Source organism: Chamaea fasciata, unplaced genomic scaffold, assembly GCF_029207755.1.
Source record: "Chamaea fasciata isolate MVZ Bird 193981 ecotype frontalis unplaced genomic scaffold, bChaFas1.0.hap1 SCAF_1, whole genome shotgun sequence".
NCBI lineage: Eukaryota > Metazoa > Chordata > Aves > Passeriformes > Sylviidae > Chamaea > Chamaea fasciata.
In genome coordinates this window covers 71,922,122-71,943,972 of record NW_027094086.1, presented here as the reverse complement: position 1 = coordinate 71,943,972, position 21,851 = coordinate 71,922,122, and the positions used below count along the sequence as shown (strand labels likewise).

The window sequence follows — 21,851 nt, the reverse complement described above, 5'->3', positions numbered from 1 at the left end:
AGTAGAAGTGCTTTACTGATACCCAGTTTATTAAGAGAAACATATGGGAAAACATGTAGGGGATTTTTCTTTTATCTGAACAAATAGAGGTGGGTAGGTAAAGAGGTAGAAATTTTTTTTTTTCTTTTCACAGTTAAAACACAAACCATGTCTTAGTTTCAGAGAGGCCTATTTCTGAGTTTTGTCATAATCTGTGGTCTGTTTGTTAGATTTGCAGTAATTCAATACTAAAGAAAATTTATTACCTTTTTCTAATTTGAAGATTTTGTGCATTTTCCCAGGATTTGTTCTCTTTTTAAAATTTATTCTGATGATAGAACTGCATTTTCAGTAGATTAAAAACATGCAAGGGTCTTGTTCTGTTATTTCCGCTGAACTTTAAGAATTAACCCAATAACCTAGAATTCTATCAAGTTTTCCAAAATATTTGTCTCTTCTGATGGTACACCATTAAAGCAGACATATGGTCTAGAGCTATTGTTAAACCATCCTGACTCGCACTGAAAAGAGTACAACATGAAGGTTTTCTCCCTCATTTGTTCCTATTTATCCTATAAAAATGTTTGTGAAATATAGTGGCATTTTATTTTGCACAGAATCTTCCCATGGTCTTAAATCAAAAATATGTGGCTCTAATTTTCTTGGAAAGTTCTATGAGGAAAGTAGGAAAACCTTTAATGTTTTAATTTCTTATTATAACTACTTTGAGATTAATGGTACTGGGGTCTGTAATTTATTAACAGTCTTAGCACAAACTCTGCTGCGCCACAGAATAGTTACCAGTTCAGCTATGGAAATGTTCTGGAGATTTTTTATTAATTAGAAAATTATTGTGTTGATGGTTTCAAGCTTTGGAGTACATAGTTGTCTTGTGAAAACTTAGGCACCAATGGAAACCCATCCAGTGTAGGAATCCTCTATGAAGCCTGGTGTCCTTGCAAGGCAAAGGACTGTGGTATAAAGTCTGTGTTCTGTTTAAGTTTCACTGAATTTGAAACTTTGAGTTACCTGTCTTAACTCAGAGGCTTTGCAGGCATAGCAGGGCCTAGTCACTAAGTGTAGCTGGAGAAAAAGTACTTTTTTTCTTCTTAGAGTTTGTTTCATTAATCTAAGGAAATGCAATCAGAAATAATTTTATGCCTTCTTGTAATTGTTGAATGGATTCAATATTTATATTAATAAAGTCCTGTGAATGAGGAGCCCAAATATGAAACTTGTTCTTCTCTTTCAACCAAATTTTTGGTTTTATTGTAGTAGGCATGTATTTTTCCAAATGGTTAAAATTACAAATTTTTACCATATTGAATAAAGGAGAGATCAATGTGTCCTCTTACTACTACTTTCCATTGTTTACTGGTTATAGTGATATGCAGCTTAGGTTGTGCAAGGTATTTAGTGAATTTAGTTTATTTCAAAAAACTTTTATCCTGAATATCTCTGAGTACTTCAGAAGCTAAAGAATCTGGCGAAGTGTTGCAGTGAAAGTGGTAATAATCTATGCTATCTATTGTTTGTTTTGTCTGGAATAAAAAATGTTATGGCCCAAACATTTAGCACTTGAATTAAAGGCATGGTTGGGAGTAGACTCAGAGATTTAAAGTGCCTGGTTCTCTCAACCATTGAATGATAGCTTTAAACTATAAGGAGACTCTCCAGGTTTCTGGTTTACTTTCTTCAGTGAGGATGGTCTCAGAAATCTTCACAGCATTTGAGCAGCATGAGTTGCAGCTGAATAGTTCAGTGTCTGTGGCCTGTGAAAAGGAGAAGAAAAAAGGGTAGAGGACTGGAGAACTTATTATTTAAGAAGACAGTAACTATGCTAGGCTTCATTTCATCTTGAAATGAAAAGAAATTTTTGATCTATCAGAGGTGTAGGATGGATGAAATACTGTCTCGGGACCCCTTTCAACTGTGCCAATTCTTTGGTTTTAGAACTTTTGTTTGTAGGGAATCATGGGAAAAAAACCAACAACAACTGTTTTTATAAACTTAAGATAAGAAGTCTTACAGTATGCTTTCCAGTGGTACCAGGGGACCAGATTTAATTTCTTAGGAGAACCTGCCTCTTCTGTGTTCCAATCTGAACCTGGCTGTGAGACTGCAGTATAGCCAATCCTAATCTATTTTCCTGTCCTTATTTTGCAGCTTTTACCATATTAATGGCTATTTTCTGTGTCCACCTGATGATTTATACCATGTAATTTTTAATGAACAGTGTTTATTCCTTTTAGTTTCATTTTATTGCTCCTAAGCTGCACTATCACAGCAGGCAGCTACTGCCTCTGCTTGTCTTTTTGCATGTTTCTCATCAGTTGGTTCCCTGACTTTATCTGTCTTATAGTAGATGTCAGCCAAGCCACTCAAATATTTTTTATCAGGACTCAGTAGAGTTCCCTACCATTATTTCCAAATTATTTTATAAAATAATAATGATAAATGTTTTGGTGCATATAAATATTCCACAGGGAGAAACCATGATGGTATCTTAAAGATGCATCTGTTGCTTAAGTTCACTCAGTACATGAAAATGGATGGCCAGGGACTTGGGACTGAAGGCATTTTCACTGAATATAGAAAACCATAAATCAATATGATACAGGAGAATTAGACCATAGAGAGTCATAAAGGTCAAAAAGATTAAGTTCGAAATCAAAATCTGGAGTCATAAGGACCTGTCAAATTCTTTAAGTTAATCAAAGCTACTAAAGAGTGCTTAAAATTGTCTATTAAGAGATAGAACCATCGCAACCAAATTTAAGAGCAGATAAAATTGGTAATAGAAAGCTTAAGCAGTTCACAAAACAGGTATGATCTTGTGTATGCAGGTGATACAGGCACTATAGAAGGAACTGTGGAATTCTCTGGGCTGTGCTAATGTGACTCAGAGGACAAACATCAGATTTTACAGCATACTCAGATAAGCTGTATGTTTCCTTCAGAAAATGCTTTCTTTTCCCTTGAGAAGCATAATCTCACATGAATTCGTCTCAGGCCAATAATAAAAGAATAACTTTTTTAAAGCATTATTAATAGAATGAGGAATTTAGTTTGAGGCTCAAGTTGGGTGACACACTTTATGTATATATTTGTCTGTGTTCTCATTTCAGTCTTACTAACATATACATTAATCTTAGTTTTTGTACTGGGAGACTGGTAAAAGGTATATACTTTCCACATACCAGAACAAAACATGCTGTGTTTCGCTGTGGAACTGAAAAAAAGGGAGAAATTTTCTTTCTTTCTTAGAAAATAATAGCTATTTCTTTTTAATTATTAGTGTTATTGTTTCAATGTTCTGGAATTGTTCTGAACACAAAACTTTTTTTTCAGAAAGCGCATTTGTATTCTAGATTTTTCGCAATAAAACAGGATAAAAAAAGAAAAGAAAAAATCAGAATATTTTTCTTTCATCAGTTTTTTAAAGAGAATTTGAAGATGGAAGGTTTTCAGATGTACTTTCTCCATCAGAGAGAACAATCTGCCTTTTTATTTGTCATTTCACAAAATAAGTTTGAAATTTCTAGTCCAGAAAAGTGACCAGAAAATAAAATTGTTATTATACTTTTTTTTTTAATAGTTCCTTTCTAAGTTTCCATTTGACTTGAGAAAAATAATATATTGCAAAACCAGGAAACAATTTCACAGGCATGATGTATAAGAAATTGTACTATTTATATGATGTTTACCTACTTTATGCTTATTTCCTTTTTCAATCCTTTTTTCTTATGTAATGCAAACTCCATTGAGTATTAACTGGTTTTTTTAATGTTTTCATAGTTTAACAAAATAGAACCTCTCTTCTTTTGATGCTGCACATGCTACTGCAATTGTAAGCAATAACAAGTTACTTAAAGAGGGTAGAACCAAAAAATCACAAACTCATAAGAAATAGTTTCAGAAAATGCTAAAACATATTGATCAATGGTACATATCTGCTTATCTTGGTCAGTAAAGTGAGTTGCCAGCTTGGCATTCATGGTCAAGATTAAAGTGAAATATAAACTGGTTGAACCGATGTGCATATATATCCAACTGTGAGCTGTTTGAGGTAGTATTTGGGCACACATCCAGCAATCATTTTGCGGTTTCATTTATTTAATTTTGAAAAAAAGGCTAAACTGTAAGGTGTTTGCTTTCTTGCTTATAATAGTGTGAAGCACCCCTTTTTAGAGAAATGTAATTTTTAAAGTGACTTAAAGCTGTGAAATACATTTTTAGCTGCTAGGAAACTCTCTCTACTCTACTTCAAACTATTCAGTTCAACTTGTGACAACTGACACTGGCTGCAGTCCTGTTCTGACATTCCTGTAGCAAGCTCTTTCAGGGACTTCCAGGTCATGTAAAATAACTTCTTTCATGGACCAATGCCATCTGATTTGTCATGTCTTTCAAATCTAATTAAAAGTGTTTGCCAAAGTGAACACATTCAAGAACTTAGTATTGGACGTATGTGTATCTGTCATACAGAATATGAAAGTTTGATTCAGAAGTCCAAGTCCTATTTAAAAAACCATAGGAAACAAATTTTATTGTAACTGTGCATAAGCTTTCTTAGGGTTTTGGTTGAAGGCAACAGCCAGTGTGTCCCTCAAGGTCAAGTGACAGCCAAGTGCCTTCATCCAGTGAGGGAGTTGTACCGATCAGAGATAGGAGACCAGATTTCCTTAGCCATAATTTGCTCCACTGTTTCCTGAAACACCAGGCACGCTGCAGTGTGTCCTGTCTCAGGTGCCACCACTTGTTGCAGTTTTCAGCAGTTCTTATACTGTAGATGTAGTTTTAATCATTGTTATTTAGACATAATACTAATAGTATACATGATAGTACCCCAGCTCTATGAGGCCCTGTGTTTGAGTGGTGGTCATTGCTGCCTCTGATAACCATAGAAGTACCTGAAACCCCCTTCAGTCTGTGCTCAGCAGTCACAGTGCTGGACTCTGGGACTCACCATTAAGAGATGTGAACTTCTACCTTCCTTTGACTGGATAAGTTTTGAATGTGAATGAAAATGGAGAAAAATAGGAAGAAAAAAGCTTGGGTGCCAAAGTTTTGTGCTGTATTAATTTGAAATTGAATTAATGAGCGAAACTGAAACTGGAGGATATTTCCGAAGGACTTGTGCTTCATGGAGCCTGAGTTCTTTTCATTGCTGTCGACCTAGAGCATTCAGTTATCTCTGGAAAGTAATCTGTAACTGTTACTGAAGACTGAAAACCAGAACAAAAAAGTATTTGGCATATTTTTAGCTTAGTTTTATCAAGTAATAGGGCTTAGAGGATCGTGTTGGGGTCTGTCAGGTGTTCTTACTCTTCTGCAAAGTAAGGCACCCACTCCCCCATCCAATCAAGTGTATTGGAGAGTGGTCCTAGATGACAAAATGGCATTGGGATAAGTTGCATGAAAAACAGTGGCCCAGTAGAGGTAAAAAAACTAAATCGGTTTCTGCACTGAGAGACAGATTTGCATCTGAGTCCATTGGTTGGTCCAAGTGGTGTCAGGTGCTGGTCAGTGAATGTACATATCAGCACACGTGTTGTTTGGGACTAGGCACTGCTTCTCTTAATTTTTGGGAGCTGAGCTGCTAAATTCTACAGGCAGGAGTATAGGAAGGAGAATGTGAGAGGATTAAATGGATCAACTTAAAAGACTTGAAATATAAACTTACAGGAAATCAAGTTTCATTATTTCCAGTGCTTGTGGATCTAGGTTTTTTTGTATGGGTTATGTAGCTTTATTTGGTATGTAAGTAGTATTTCCATGAAATCAGAATTGACATAAACAGGGAGAGCTGGGGGAAAAAAAAAAAAAATCTGTCTTGGAGTATCCTGGTGCTTTCGGTACAACTAAATTTATATTTAATACAGGATATATTTTCTTATGTTTTGCTGCTAAAAAGAAAAAAGTAAAGATAGTAAACCTCTAATCCAAATTTAAGGAAAATAAAAAAAATCGATGGAGGTAAAGACAGGCTGCTTCACCTGATCTCTGATTTTCAAATTGCTGAACGACTCCAGGGTAAATCATAATTCTGATGTAAATGGAAAGTGCAGTGCAGTCCCTCAGGATATTACTAGTATTGTAATACTACTACTACTATGGTGATATACTTCATATATTTCTGACATTGTTCTTCAAAAAGATAAAAGGGGTTTCTGACAATCAAAATGGAGCGACTTAGAAGTAAATGATATTAAATTCATCATAGAGGGGTTACATAGAGTTATTATTAGTTATATCAGTTTGTATATCTCTGTTACATTGATGTTAGCTTTATCCACTGGACATACTAGTGGTTTCTCCTAGAAGGAGAAACATCAGATGTTTGGAAGATTTTTTTACTTAAGCAAAAAGATTAAAGTAAAAAGATTTTTTACTTTAGATCTCCTAAAGGAATGCATTTAGACAGATTTTACTCATAAATGCTGTTAGTAATTTTGGAGGAAAAATTTGGATTATATTTTTTGGTGACCTGAACTTTTGGGGCATCATCGATACACAAGCTGATTTGCATGTCATATGGGAGGCACTAGATGTCTTTGAGTGCTGAAGTAACAGAAATGAAGAGTTCATAATTGCAGTCAGGAACTTAACAGAAGCTCCTGCTTTCACCTTGAAGCACAGCAAGGAACAAGGCAGGAGAATGGCCCTGGTGTGTGAATTGTTTATGATTCTAGCTGTAAGCCAGAATGTTTGTGCAGTGGTGAAAAAAAAATAGATTCAGTTATAGCATTTAGGAAGTTTCAGCAAGATATTCCCAAGGGAGACAAAAAAGGTAGTCTAGGGATTCACATATAAACTAATCTCAAAAGAGATGATTGTAGCAGTCTGGACTGAAGCTGGATAAAATCACAGTTTTTGTTTCATGTATTGCAATAATGTGATTTCTCCAACACTGCTGTTATCATCAAAGCTGAGCTTATTTTGAAGCTGAATTTATCTGACAGCTTTGTGTCAATGACTGAAGTCATGAAAGCTCATTATGATTTCATCTACACATTTCAAAGTCTCTTCCATTACGAAGAAATGTCTTTGTTAAGTATGGAGAAACCTTAATTTTACTGTAGTCAGTGCAGTAGCAACCTTCACTGTACAGTTGCAATCAAAATGGGAAAAAAGGGTACATGAAGCATAACATTGAAAATTACCCTAGAAATCTGATAGAGCAGTTACATAAAATTGTTCTGTGGCCATGCTTACTGTTCTTAAAGGATATGGCCCATGGTGGAAGTGGGCTGAGCTCAGGAAAATGTTCCAAAGAAAGGGAAAAGATTGAGATTCTCTTAAATCAGAGTACGCTGTGTTCTAGTGTATGAAGGACTAAAATATAAATTAATGACAGGTTTAGAGAGGAAACATTGGGGTTTCAGTGTACTCTGTACTGTAGTATACTGAGTTTTAAGGAAATATGAGGCCAGTGAAGGGAATTCATTTCTATCCAGGGCATTGTTAAATGATGTAACTTTTTGCAAGACATTGTTGAGGCTTAAATCTTAAGAACCAATAAAACTCCACACAACTAAAATTTCGCAGGATATCAGGATGAAGTAGAATTATAATAGACAATAGAAATTAGATTTTTGCTAGCATAGTAAATCAAATTTTAAAGTTTTAAATCTTTTTCCTGAATGATAAGAATCAGATTTAGAGCTGTGCTTTTTTGGATTCTGCTTATTTCTGTGCTGCCATTTGACAATAACCAGGGAAGGCATGTCTGATCTCGAATGGCATTTCCAATGTTCCTCTTTGTAAGGGAGTGTTGAATCAATTTGCAACAAATTGTCCCTCTGATTTATTTTGTTCCTTTCAGGTTTGGTCACCTTTACTTAAAATGGCACAGTGCAAACACAGTAATTGTGTTTACACATTTTATACCGAAAAGTCTGCTCACATGTAGACCTTAACACAAGGCAGTTTTGTTTCAGTATTCTTCAGTTTGACCTCAGTAAATTGAGGCATGGATGAAGCCTGAATAAGTAATATGCACTGTTGCCATTTATAGCTTCACTAATGCAGCAACTCTTGAGGAGTGCGAGACTGATTTGTTAGCTGAGCTGACTGACAGCAGTCCTTAGCCATCTGAGTGCAATTAAATGGAACTCCATCCAAATTAATTATATTTATGTGCCAACTTTTATTTTTATTTAGTCTCAGGGCATCATAGAAATTTTTTATTTATTTGGCTCTAGTAGGATTTTAATTTTCATTGAAAATAGTGTCAGGCAGCCCTGTTCTTACACAAGTTATGTGAGGTTGAGAAATAATTTTAAAAACTTCGAATGTTTATTGATGGAGTTATCAAAACTTCCTTTTTTTTTTTCCTCCTTGGTTCATTCCATTCTCCCTTTCACGTTATGTTGTTGACTTAGAATACTTCTGCACTAATACTGCAGGTCCCAAATGAAAGGCATTTATTTATTCATAGCCTCTGACATTCATCTTGAACAAATATGTTCACAAGCCTTAAAAAAGGCAAACATACATTATTGTGTTTATTTATAACATATTTTGTATCTTCAGGATGATGTGACTCAGTCTATTGCAGCATTCTGAAATAATAATATTTACTTCTGAATACTCCAGTAGATGGAATTGTATTCTTCTTGTCTGAAAATATAAACTCATGCAAACACTGAGCTCATTTACCAGAATACACAGTGATCTGTCCTTGCAGGTTGAAGGGCAGGATGAAGTGTCACAGTCACCCTATCAAGACCCCTTTTATTACTTGAAAGTAGCATCATGCTGCATATTTCTTTCAGCTAGAGAAATGCAGCCAAAAATAAAAATATTAATCCTTCCAGAACAGAGTTTTTCTAATTCAACAATACTTGTTATTTCATCTGAAGCATCAGAAAGCTGAAGTCATAAAAACAGGCCTTTCAGTTTATGTTATGAAAATCTCCAACCTTGTTACTTATGACAATTTCTAGCATAATAGATCAGTGAAACAAGTTACTACCTTGTAAAGATACAGATGTTCGTTTATCTATCATTTGAAATTTGTGATGCCCCTACATAGACTGGGACTAGTTCAGTAGTAGGTCAGCCCTAAAATGCAGGTTTTGCTTTGCTTTGCTTTGTCAGAGAGGCCTCAGATGGGGGATAACAGCTGTAGACTGTACCTCTATGTTTTCAGCTGTCTGATTTAGAGGAAGGATGAATTCCCTTCAATCTCTTTGTAATGTAAATCAATCTCCAGAAGGAAAAGTGGGAAAAAACCTTATTCAGAATAGCAGAGCTAACCTGTGGTACTGCAGATACTTTGCCAGTTACACAGGCTGGAGTGCCAGGCATCAGGTCAGATACCAGACTCTTCCACAGCCCACATCTGTGCAGTGCCCAGCATGACACTCTCCTGTGTTATTGCTCTGTTGCTCAAAAGCAGCCCCATCTTTAGTTCATGAAGATTATATATCAAGGTTGTGGCAGATTCCAGGATTCTTTATAAAAGGCTGTTTACATGTTGGTCATTGTGGGGTCACTGCATGTGGCTTTGTCAATTTACTGTTCTGGTAATATCATACTACTGTGGATATGCCACTTATTAGCGAAAAATTCATTTTTCACAGCTGAGTTTATTCTGCCCCCACCCTCTCAGTATAAACTCTATGAAAAACATGAGAGTTTATCAATAGATCCACATCTCTTGGCATTACCTGACTTAGCTAAGTATTTTCACAACCTGGGATGACATTAGCAAGCAGAAATCCAGAGATTGGATATGGCTGTTACTCTACCTAGAAAACCCACAATTCTGCTTTAAGTGGAAATGAAATATGCTCACTTTATTTAAAGAAGGAGAAGAGATTCATTCAGAAGTTTCTGAAATTTTCAGTTCACAAAACCATAAGTATACTCTATGTTTTCACATAGGAACACATAAACCTCTTTGCAAAGGCACTAAAGCTCCCTATTAAAAATAGTTAATTTATGTTTCCTATCCCTTATTGAAAAGCTGATCCAGAGTCCCAATGCACATATTGAAGCATTTGTGTGAGATAGCTTGGCAGAATGAATATTTTGTTAAAGAGTTTTAAAGTCCTTAGAAAAAGAAGTAATAGCAGTGCACATTATCTGCTTCTGAAATGTAGGGATAAAAGGAATATTAGACATATAGTGAAATCTGTCATCAGCAATTTTATATGAAGTATAAAAATGATCCATTACACAGAATGCAAGGAAAAAAGCAGTTGGTGGATTAGAGGAATTAATCCATCAAAAATCTTGCTGGGAGTCATATGAATGTAATTTTGGAAAAAAAAAAAAAAAGTAAAATAATGCAGTGTCGTTTGGTATCTCTAGTTAGGGAAATGTTTTCACTTCTTTCCTTTGTTTTCAGAATGACTGGTGTTTTATTTCCTGAGTTTTCTAAGTTAAACTGAAGAAGTATAATAATGTAAGATGCCCTATCTCTAAAGCAAAATCTGGCTTTCCATTATAGTCCCAAGAAAACTAGCTTATGTTGCTGTAAACTTCAGAGAAAGAAAAATATATATGAGCAGAATTTCTTGTGTTGTGAGAGGCAGGTAGTGTGAAATGTGGAGAAGAAAGGCAAATCTAAATAACAAGAGTACAAGATTTTACAAAAGTGTTTGTCCTTTCTAAAGCTACAGAGGAGCTTTGCCTAATATAGTCAGACAGAGATGAAAATGAGCTATTAATTTTTTGCCTTTTGTGAGATAGGTACCTTTGATTATTTGGGGGAAATTTATGGATGAATTTAGTTCTTAGAACTGCATTCTCCCTGCAGCTTGATAAAGAGCATGTGCTTTTTTCACTTTATGCTCACCCTTTCCTTTTTTCCCTCTGCAACACACCCTCCAGAGTGGTTTTATTTTTTAAAATGTATGTGCCATCTTAGGTACAGTACTTTCCCTGCTGTTGAATCACTTTAGCCACATGGGTTTACAGTGCAGACCATGCTGAACGCCATTCATTGGGAAAAACTGACCATTCATTCCTCTCTTCCATTTACCATCATTTAAGCAGTTAATTATCTGTGAAAGCATAATAGATTTTCATTTAGCTTGTGGCTGCAGGTCTCCTAAGAGGGAATAATTCCATTGAGATACACTGTGAAATGTTTTTCTGAATTCAAAGTAAACTTCATCAGCTTACCACCTGTATCCATAAGTTTGTTGACTCCTTCAGAGGTTCTGATAGGTTCGTAGCTTCCTTTTAAAGAAAAGCAGAGCATATAATTTTGTTCTCCAGCAGATCATATTTGTTCATTCCAGTAATTTCATGCTTTATTATGATTTCTCTGATTTGCCCAATTCAGATGTCATGCTCTTTTTTTTAGTTCCCGTGAACTTTCTGAAGTATCTTTTAAAAGTGATGTCACATTTAGCATCTTCCAGACTTCAGATAGGAAGGGAAATTTAAGCAAGAAGCTGTGTGTCACTTGTATTAGTTTTCTTATTTCTGCTTCTGTAGTTACATTCTTTGGTGACATTTTTTTCTCTTTTTATCTATTTGTGCCATCATGTCTTCAACAAACACAGACTGCTGTGATCTTGCCATTTCTAAATACCTCTTGTATGCCTTCACAGTATACTGGGCCTACAGACTCTGTAGCAATGTTTCTGATCCTAATGTCCTTGAAGTAGAACTCAATCTTAGCCTTTAGACCTCATGAAGTACCTCCTTGAATTCTCTTCTGGCCTCTCTCATTATGTTTTATACATGTATTTTGCTAGATTCATTATTATTTCCCTTCATTCTTTGTTTGTTCTCAAAACAAAGGGTGGTGTCATCTCCCCATTGTTTAGTTCTGATGATTTCTTTTTGCCCTTCCTCAGATTTTTTGACTGGCAGCAAGCATTTGCTCTCCGCCTCTAAAATAGTGCCCCTGGTGAGCTTCTCTGCTGGGTCACGTCCCTCTGCAGGTCCCTCATTAATGGTTGTACTGAACCCAGCTATCTTCTTTGTTCATTTGTACTGTAGAGGAGGGGTCAGGGACTAGCCCCATAATACTTTTCTTTTGAGTGGAGTCACCTCTCAAGGCAGCAGAATTCAGCAAAGAAAAAATTTTTAAGCTTCTCTGGGGGGGGAAAAAAAAAAAAAAAAAAAAAAAAAAAAAAAAAAAAAAAACCACCACCAAAACTGTTGGCCAGAATATGTGTGTTTTTGTCATTTTATTCATATTTCTTAACCTTGGGCAGTTAAGCCAGTAGCCTAATTTGCTTTGTCAAGGTAAAAGCTGAATTCCTGCAGGGGACTTTTTGCAGCTACTGAACAGTTATATTACATTTAAAACCTCCAAAATACTTCTTCTCCCCCACTCGCACCCTGATAGCCCCACACTTCCACCCTAAGGGTGGTCAAACAGGAGGACTCAGAGTCCATGATCTTTGAAATTTATGGAAGAAATACAGCATTTGGTTTCTGTAGCTGTTTAAAATCATAATATATTTTGTATGCAGTCAAAAACTGACACACAAAGTGGTTTTAGTGCTTGATTGTCACTGCTAAAACAGGGTCTTACCCAAAAGGCAGAGAAGTCAATTTAGTCTTCCTCTGACTTCATGGATAACTGAGTCAGCCTCAGACTTTTTGTCATTCTGACTTCTTTTTAAAACAGATAAGTACTTGCTCATAAATGGATTCCCAACAGTTAAAGAATTGTTTAATGTTGCCATAAGAGATATTTATTATGAACTCAATGCAAGGGGCTTTTGTTTGTTGGCTGGATAATTGTAATTTTTAGGCATCTTTTTCTCCCTACACAGTTCAATGAGTATATATATATATATATTTAATCTAGCTAATTTTTTTTAATTGTCACTTATCAAATCCAGTAAAAAAAGGAAGTCCTTTGAAGCTTCAGATTTGACATGTTCTCTTGGGGAAATGACTTTAAAGGCTGTGGGAGTGTAAGCAGTCCCTGATGAATTAACTTTCCAACTCTGTAAATGCACAGAACCAAGTACTTAGTCATTGGAATAAGGAACGTGATTAAGAAAGCAAAAAGCTCTAAACCCCGCAGCTGGAGCACAGATGCCAACAAACATAACTTTGATGCTTCACAGATGATTTTGAACACAAAGCTGTTCCAATTGATTCCTTCCATGCATTTCCCTTGGAAAAACATTAAGGGCTCTGTGGTTTGTTGGTGTTCTTAAGTGGTGAAGGGATTATACAAGTTCATAAAGGAAGGTTTTTTCCTAAATGGATGTGTGCTTGTTCAATTCTATTAATTAAAGTTAACAAACCATATGTCTGTAGATTTTTAAGTGTACAGTACAAACAGTGCAATTTTCAGTGCTTTTCTGGGTGTGAGTTTTTAGAGGTAAATGAGGAGGTGATACACTTACTCTATAATAGGAAACTTGAAGGTTTTTAATGCTAGAGAGTTTGTGCCATCTCAGAAGACCTTTTTTGAACTTCAGAAAAGCAGAAAAGCCCTTAAAGGCCACCTCTAACTCTTGCCAATTAAAATCTTGCAGTGGAGTCTAACTTCCAGTTAGTGTTGAAACTACTGAAGGTATACATATACATATAGGCATATCTGTGGAATGTTCTGGGTTATAAATAGGTAGTTTTGTAGGTGTATAGGTGCTGATGTACATGGTGGTTGAGTGTATTGTAAAGTTTTAGTAAAAATCAATAGCACAGCTGTGTTAGGAATGCAAAACAGACACCAGACCCCTGTGTGCTGGGGAGCAGCTTCATCCAGGTTTGTCTGAGTGACTGCCTAAGGTAAAGGATATGGAAGGTAAAGGGAACTGATTAAAAAATATCTAAAAGTTTTTTTTTGAGCTTTGACTTCACTGAATCACTGTTGGTCCTGCTGGGATCAGACTCATCTTTGGAGAACTCACACTCATCTAGATTTCCTGAAAGCCATTTTGTTGTGAAATGGTCATTTAGGTTAAGAATGACTTTACCTGTTTCATTTAGTGGTTTAATTCAAGTGTTGTTCTCATTTCTTGTACTTTGAATAATACCAATCATTGCATGAGCCTGGGTTTGTTTCATTCATCAAAAGCAGTAAAGAATAAATGGCTTCTCTGAATTATGACCAATACAATTTTTATCTCAGTCACCATAAGTTCTGCACAGTCCCAACTATGATACAAAACATTGCAGAACAGGACTTCTGAATCATATTGGCAGTATTCCAGATTACACAGACAGAGTAGACAATAAAAAACAAAACAAAAAAAAAAAAAAAAAAAAAAAAAAATAGAAAGCATAAAGGTTCATCTTAAAGAGCTTGTTTAATAACAATGCTGTTATTTTCAGATCAGGAGCCAAAGAGCAGTAATTGTAATGCCTGTTGCATGGAAGAGCATCTTCCTGACTTTCTGAATTATGTCTCTATTTTCTTGCACTTACATTGTGTCAAGGATGGATAGTGCCCATGTAAGGATTTAAAGTACTGTAATTAATGCAAGAATATTGCAAATTTCGAGGAAAGAATTCTCAACATCTTTTTTCTTTTTCTAAATTCAGCTCATCTTTTAAATGGTTTCAAAATTACAAAAAAATCTTGAAAATATGTATTGGTGAGGGAGAAATAAGTGAAATAAAAGATAGTATATGATGAATGCAGTTTTACCCTATTAACACATCCTACAGATTCACAGGTCACCCCTTCCTTATGACACAATAAAGGCCTGAACTAAGGAAATCAGAGCTGAATTGTGCCAGGACCTTTATTACTGTTCTCCTCTTCCCACTACCTAAAATTCTTAAATTCTTGGCCTGTTTTTTTGATTGGTAAAAATTATTACATGCTAGATCTTCACAAGGTAGCAAATGAAGTAAATAATTTCACTCCTTTCAGAAAAGTAGAAAAATAAAAGAAGAAAGGGGAAACCATTTTTTACTCACCACTGCCTAAGCCTTTGATGGGACTTGAAATGTTGAACTTCTCTTCCCACCTCTGCTAATCTAAGGGCTAATGACTGACTGCCTGCAGATGAGACAGTAGCTCTACCTGATAAAGGCCTCACGTTCAGAACTTAATTTTTGATTTACAGTATTCTCCATGACTTGATGCTGATGAGGATTCCTTTCTGTCACGTTTTTTTCCCACTCCAACATTGAGGTAGCATGCTATGAATAAGAAGTCTGAGTTTGATTCTTTTCTGAAAAGGGTATGAAAATAGAAATTTGAAGTTCTGTGGAAAAAAATTACAACCAATGAAAAAAACCCCAAAATAATGTCAGTCTCTGCCCCAAACAATTCCTAGACTGTTAGGAATGTATCCACATACTGAGAAACAAATTTTAAACCTTTTCAGTAGTTCTCATTATTTTCCTGGGGCTCCACTCTAAAGAGATTTCCATTTTACAGTCCTGTTTGCACCCTTTATATCAGATGAGTATAATCAGAATCAGGCCTTGACATTCATAGGTCTTTGCTGATATCACATGATAACGAAGACAGCTTAGATATAGAGCATCAGGATTTTTGTTTCATATTTTCTCATCCCGTGGTTCTGAATTCAAAGATACCAGTGGTAAATACGTTTCATAATAAGTTGGTTGATATTGGTAAAGACTCCATCACAAATAAATCTAAGAAACATGATTTATTTATTTGTTTAGATTTAAGGATATAATGAAGTTGCAAATTCAATAATTCCATTACAGGATCTAGTAACAATAGCAGAGTTAAAGCTGCACATGAATATTTGAAAATATTCTTAACTGTGAAGTATTTTATGAGGAAATTTGTTGCAGTTAAGTTAGAGAACAGATTGCTTAGATGCCCACCTATTTACTAACACTTGTAATCCTGTTACAGGCAAAAAAGAATACACCATTTGTGTGAAGCCAAGGACTTAATCTAATTACAGTCTTAGTGTTTCTTACATTTATAACCGCCTTATCAAATAATTTAAATTACATGCTGGTAACATAAATACACAAACTCTTTAGTTTCTGCCTTTCTCTGGTGTTTGACTGCCTCTCGATGTGGGGGTTGATGGTTTCAGCCTGGGGGTGACAGGAACTGGTCAGTATCCTGAGCTGTTGGCCAGAAGTATGACATTGATGTTTAGGATTTCTTTTTTCTCAATTTAGGACATGGTTGAGAACTTTTTTATGTTTGTTAAGAGGCTTCGTGGCTTGCTTATTGTTTATTGATTTGCAAGTCCATATTGAAGCTGAATTTACTGTGTGTGTTTTACATATGTTGGGTGCTGGCTCTTTGTTCTCTCTGCTACCCCAAGGCTTAACAGGAATGGCTTGACTGACCTTGCTCCTGAGGTTACATTCATTTGATGATCAGTAATTGGCCATCAGAGATGTTTATGGGCCTTGGGCCTCAGGTATTACTCTCTGTCAATTCTTTCAAAGCTTCCTTTGTGCTGTGTTTTATTAAGGGGGTCTAATAAGTCGTTCTGCTCTCAGTAACTACGTGGTACAAATGCCCATCAGTTACAAAATACACAATTATACTAGAGCTGATGAAAAGTTAAAACAAAGCAGGTAATAGAGATCTGGTAATCAGATAATTGCTATTGCTTGCATAAAAAAATCTTCAGGCAAACCAACACAAGCTCAGGCACAGCCCAGCAGATCCTTTAGCCTATTTGTTAGCTTAATGCAAAACCTGATACAAACAGGACATACTCCTATTCACTGAGCTACAAAGCTAGGAAGCATGATAGTGGTTTAGTTATGCTTAGGTTTCAGGTGGACAATTCATGCTGGAATGCAAGAGGGGCTCCTCAGGCAATTTAATGGTACTTGCCATACCCATTAAAAGAAAAGGAAACAAAACACAACACACTGGATTTTCAACCTCAAATCTCTTAATATGGACATCAGTGTTTCAGAAATCCCATTCCTGCTAAGGATTGGGGTAGCTGTCTCCGGATTTTATGCAGTAGACTTCACATCCACTAGAATAAATCACTTATGTCATGAGCTTATGATTCTTAGTGCTAGGCTAGGAGCCTTATCCTATGGGCAAACAAAGATACATCTGGGATTTTGGTCCTGATAGGGAACATTAAACATTCTCATTTAACTGGTGATTAGTAGGAGACTCCCTTGATCAAATGCAACTATTGTGTATTCATATCTCAATGGCTGTGATGCTAGGCAGGCCCACATTTGTTTTCACTTTGCCAAAAAGAAGATGATACAGTGTACTGATAAAACTACACAGTCTTAACATTACGTGTTGCTGTTCTGATCAAAAGCTCCTCTGAGCCAGATGCTTCTGTTCATTATCAATTAACGTAGATATAAAATACACAGCTCTGCTTCTCATCACATTTCTTTAGCTCCTGTGCCTCAAATGATATATTTTTTTAAAATTAATAATCTTCAGTGTATAAAAGGGGCTCATGGGACCTCATTAAAGAAGTCTCAAGGAAATCTAAAGTTGGCATAATGTGAATCCATGTCACCCTCTAGCAAGGAATTGCTTTGTTTGATAGAAATGCAAGCAATCTCTGCACCCACTTATCCTTCCTGCTAGAAGAAAGTATCTCTTCAGATGAAACACAACTTTAGGGTGTAATGATCACACTTAGTATTATTCTAGCAGAAGATGTTGTTCCTGTATCTCACTCAGTTTCCTTCTGTGCTAACAATTGTTCACTGAGGCTAAACTGATGGAAGGAGTGATGGGCATATAAAGTATTTGAGGATGTTATTCTCATTTAACTTGAAATACTGAATGATTTAAATGTTGAGTTTGAATGTTACTGAATCCTACAAAAATAATTTGCGTTTTCCTTAATGTTTTGTGTCTTTGAGACATGTGAGCAGCCATAGGATTACAGATCCTGTGTTCAAGCATTAGCTAAATGCTCTTTGGAACATTCACACATACAAAATGAAATGTTTTTTTGCCTCTGAGCAGGAGAAGGCCTGACACATTGGACTGATTCTTTCTGGAATCTTTGTTTAAAAATAAAAAATTACCCTGTTGCATCTGTCACAGATTCTTTCAAGGGAAACAGATAGTAAACTTTCAATTTTGTAAAATCAGATGCTTTCTTTGTCATCCTGCAGAGTAATCACATTAACTTCTTTTCCTTTGTCATGAGATTTTGAAAAACACTTCAATAATTTAAGAAGTGGTTTGGCTATACCAGCTAGGGTTCAAGGAAAAAACAAATTCAAAGTTGTGACCTCTCACAGACTTGTCCAAACATGAAGAGTGAAACAACTACAAAAATATTCTTTTGCTTGTATGAAATATAAAAGAAGGCAAAGCAAAAAAAGCTCTATTCCAAAGTAGCATCTGTTGAAGCAATTTGTCCAAGCAATACTTGATGTTAAGAGTAAGAAAGCTGGGTCATGACACATGATTTCGTACACCTTAAACAAATCCTTAGTAAACATACACGTACTGTTCCTGCCTCCTGAAATTATTTTAGACATCTCTCTCATGCCTCTCTCTGGTACAAAATGCGTTGAGTAGCTGAGGTTTCATATAGTATTGGGATCCATTAAGACAGAGAGTTCATATATCATTCAGTGTCTGCAGAGTGATTGCTTTTATAAACCAAGCCTTAACTGAACAGCATGTTTTGTACCTCATCCTCACTGATATTAAAATATTTACAAAAACACCTATGCCTTGATGAGAAGCCACTACGTTAAGATGTACTAGAAAATGTGACCAAAACGTAAGTCCCACATAAACACATTTATGAATTACAGAACTAAGAGTTAAAAGATATACCATTTCTTGTGCTCTTTTAAAACTGCAATAGTGTAAGTAGGTGAATTAGCATTTAGGAAGCCACATTTGAGTCTTCCCTTTGAGGCTTTCTGAGAATTTTATCTGCATGAAGATTATTGAAAATTCCATTCTGTCATCTTCTTTCTTCCCTCGCTTGGGATCCCAGGGACTGCTTGCACCCTCACACTTTCATCCCCAGATTCCTATCAAATACCTGCATTTTCCTATCAATGGTATTTATTTAGCTGTAACTACTTTTATTTTATGTAGTGACATTAAGAACTTGTGGGTATGCAAACACCTCAGTATCATTATCTTTTATTTATTATCTTTACTGCTTTTTTTTTTTTTTCTCCTTTAAGGATCTTTTCCTAGGCTTCTTAAGGAAAAGTAAGAAACAAAGCAGACTGCCTGTCCCATTTTTGGCCCATTTTCTACCTTTACTGGTCTTACTGGTGTTGCCTTGTCTTTGAAAATCTTCTTTTCCTGAGAACTTCTTTATTTTGGTGACGAACTCCCGAGTATTAGAGAAGGATGATGGCAGAGAGAAGCATGCTTTACCAACTTGTCCAATCAGGAAAAAAACCCACAACACAAAAATCTTTAGCTATAATTTTATTTTTGCATATGTACAACTTCAGGCTACCTTTGCACCCCTGCTGTATTGTGTATTGAGGCTTGCTGGGTGCCAAGGCTGCTCTGTTTCTCCCCTCCTCATCCTGGCAGACAAGAGAAAATATAATAAGGGCTATTGGGCTGAGATAAGAACAGGGGGAGATTTCTTTCTAGGTTGTCCATCATGGGCAAAACAGACTTGACTGGGGAAATTGGTTTATTTTATTACCAGTCAAATTAGAGTAGGTAATGAGATTTAAAACCAAATAATAAAAACCTTTCCCCCACTTCTCCCTTCTTTCCAGGCTAAACTTCATGGGCATGAGGGCTGAGGTCAGTTCATCGTCCCTGTTGCTCCTTCCTCCTCCGGGGTAGAATTTCTCAGTCCTCCCCTGCTCCTGCCTCATGAGACAGTTCTTCATTAACTTACTCAACTTGGGTCCTTCCCACAAGCTGCATTTCTTCAAGAACTGCTCCAACATGTGTCCCTTCCACAGTGCAGTCCTTCAGGGATTAGACTGCTCCAGCAGTGTAGTTCTCATCAAACTTATCTTGAAAGTTTTGTTTGATAGGCCAGAATGTTTATAAATGTCCAGACATTTCAAATTTAAAATCACAGTGTGAATACAAAATACTTACACAGAGCAACATGCCTTTTTTAGGAAAATAATAACACTAACACTTATATTTTCGAGCTGTTAATGTCATTGTCCTGAAAATGACAAAGAGTTGATGGTATGCTTACAGACCTGTCAAAGTGAAGCCTGTATTACAAACCCTGCAGTGTTTATAAATTCAGGGCACCCATCCTGATCCTGAGCTAAAATTCTGTCACATGAGTTTCACTTGTATATTCCAGCCGTATATTCCAGCCACAGTTACGTAGTAACGGGCAGTAAGTCCTCTCCACATTGCTAGGAATATTAGAAATACAACATCATGTATTACCCATCCCTCTTTTCCAATAAGTTAATGTGGGTTTGTTTACATATTGCTTTGATAAGCAAGCACTACATTCCTAAGTACCCAATTGCAGTCTGCAGCCTCAGCATCCTGGAGGCATGTGCCACAGTTAAATTTTCCAATCCTGGCATGTAACTCAACTCTTGTAGCTTATAGCTATTTATGTCCCTTTTCTGGTGTGTTGAAGAGAAAAAAATTAGTAGATGTCATATTCACTGACAAACTGGGGATTTTTTTCTGCCCAATTTGATCACTGCACTGTGAATCAATCCTTGCTCATCTTTTTTTCTTCCTCTCATAAATGAGTTTATGTGAATATTATGTCAAGAAATGGGGCAGAGCTGGCATGCAGAAATTTGATTTTTAACACGACTGAAATGAGCATAGCTGTGTATAAATAGAAGATAAGAATCCTGTGTGTACATTAAGTAGTAAAGTCCTTCTTTAAGAGCTCTCATGAGTATTGTGTTAAGAAAATACATTGTTATATGTCCAACTTGTTGAATCTCATAAAATGCTCCATTTGAACTGTACTTTGATTTAGTTTTATCAGAAAACTAGACTCTGTTCCTGGTCAGTTTATTTTCATTACCACAGTATTTTCTTTCCTATGATTTTTTTTTTTTTTTTTTTTTTTTTTTACAGTCTATAATCTCCTTCTCCTTTTGTTTTCTTCATTAACCTTCTGGCTTCAATGTCTTTCGCAGTGCCACCTTGCCCCTATACAGTGCTTAGCCTTTCTGCTGAGACATCAAACAAAGCGTAAAATGAAAGAGCTTTAATCCTAAGGAATTTCCCCAGAGCAGCAGAGCGTAGTGTTCAGAAATCCTGAGCTGAAACACACAGGCTATTGTCAATTAAGACCTGATCTGTTTTACACCAGGGTCATGCCACCTACAGAACAGCTCCTATTTGAGGAGCTGCAAAGGAAGCCCACCATGATTTTTGCTGTATCTTCCTCATACTGGAAACAGAGCATAATATGAAGTCAGCAAACAAGTAGTGCCTTTTTTCTTTCCCAGAAACATCTGTCTTACCAAGAATTGGCTAAGGATCAAAAAGTTTTTTTCTTTGCAGACACAGAGTTTCAAAAATAAAACGTAGACAAATTAAACACTTTGTAAATAAACTTTATATAAAACCAGGAGCATTAAAATGTCTAAAAATAAGAAGTGTTGTATGAGAGACATTGATTTATAGGGAGGTTTTTAGATTTGCACAAATTAAATTGAAAATGGGAAACAGGAGGTTCAGTTCTGATGTGATTCTGAAAAATGACAGGCACCGTTGGTGGATACAAAGGCAGGATGCAGATTTGCCTAAACAGAGACATGTGTTGCTGTTGGGAAGCTAGAGGGAGTGTGAACATCTGGGTTAAAGGTATAGTGAAGATGTGTCAGAGGCCATGTGAGAGAACCACATACTTTTAGAACAGTTTGGAAGCTAGATGAGATAACACACAGCATTTAGTGGCAATAGAGTCATACATTTGGGAAACTGAATCCTGTGTTAAGTGTACATGATTCAAGAAACTAATACCTATTCATGAGAAAATGACAGACAGTTGTATAATTATAATTGTCTGTGCAATTTCTCTTACTGAGCATGTTAAGCA

At 36.0% G+C, this 21,851-nt stretch overlaps 1 protein-coding gene across 4 annotated transcripts in view; it reads left to right on the top strand.

Moving 5' to 3' along the window:
- SEMA5A (semaphorin 5A) overlaps positions 1–21,851 on the top strand; it is a 318,649-nt gene that overhangs the window by 251,764 nt on the left and 45,034 nt on the right. The window lies entirely within an intron of this gene.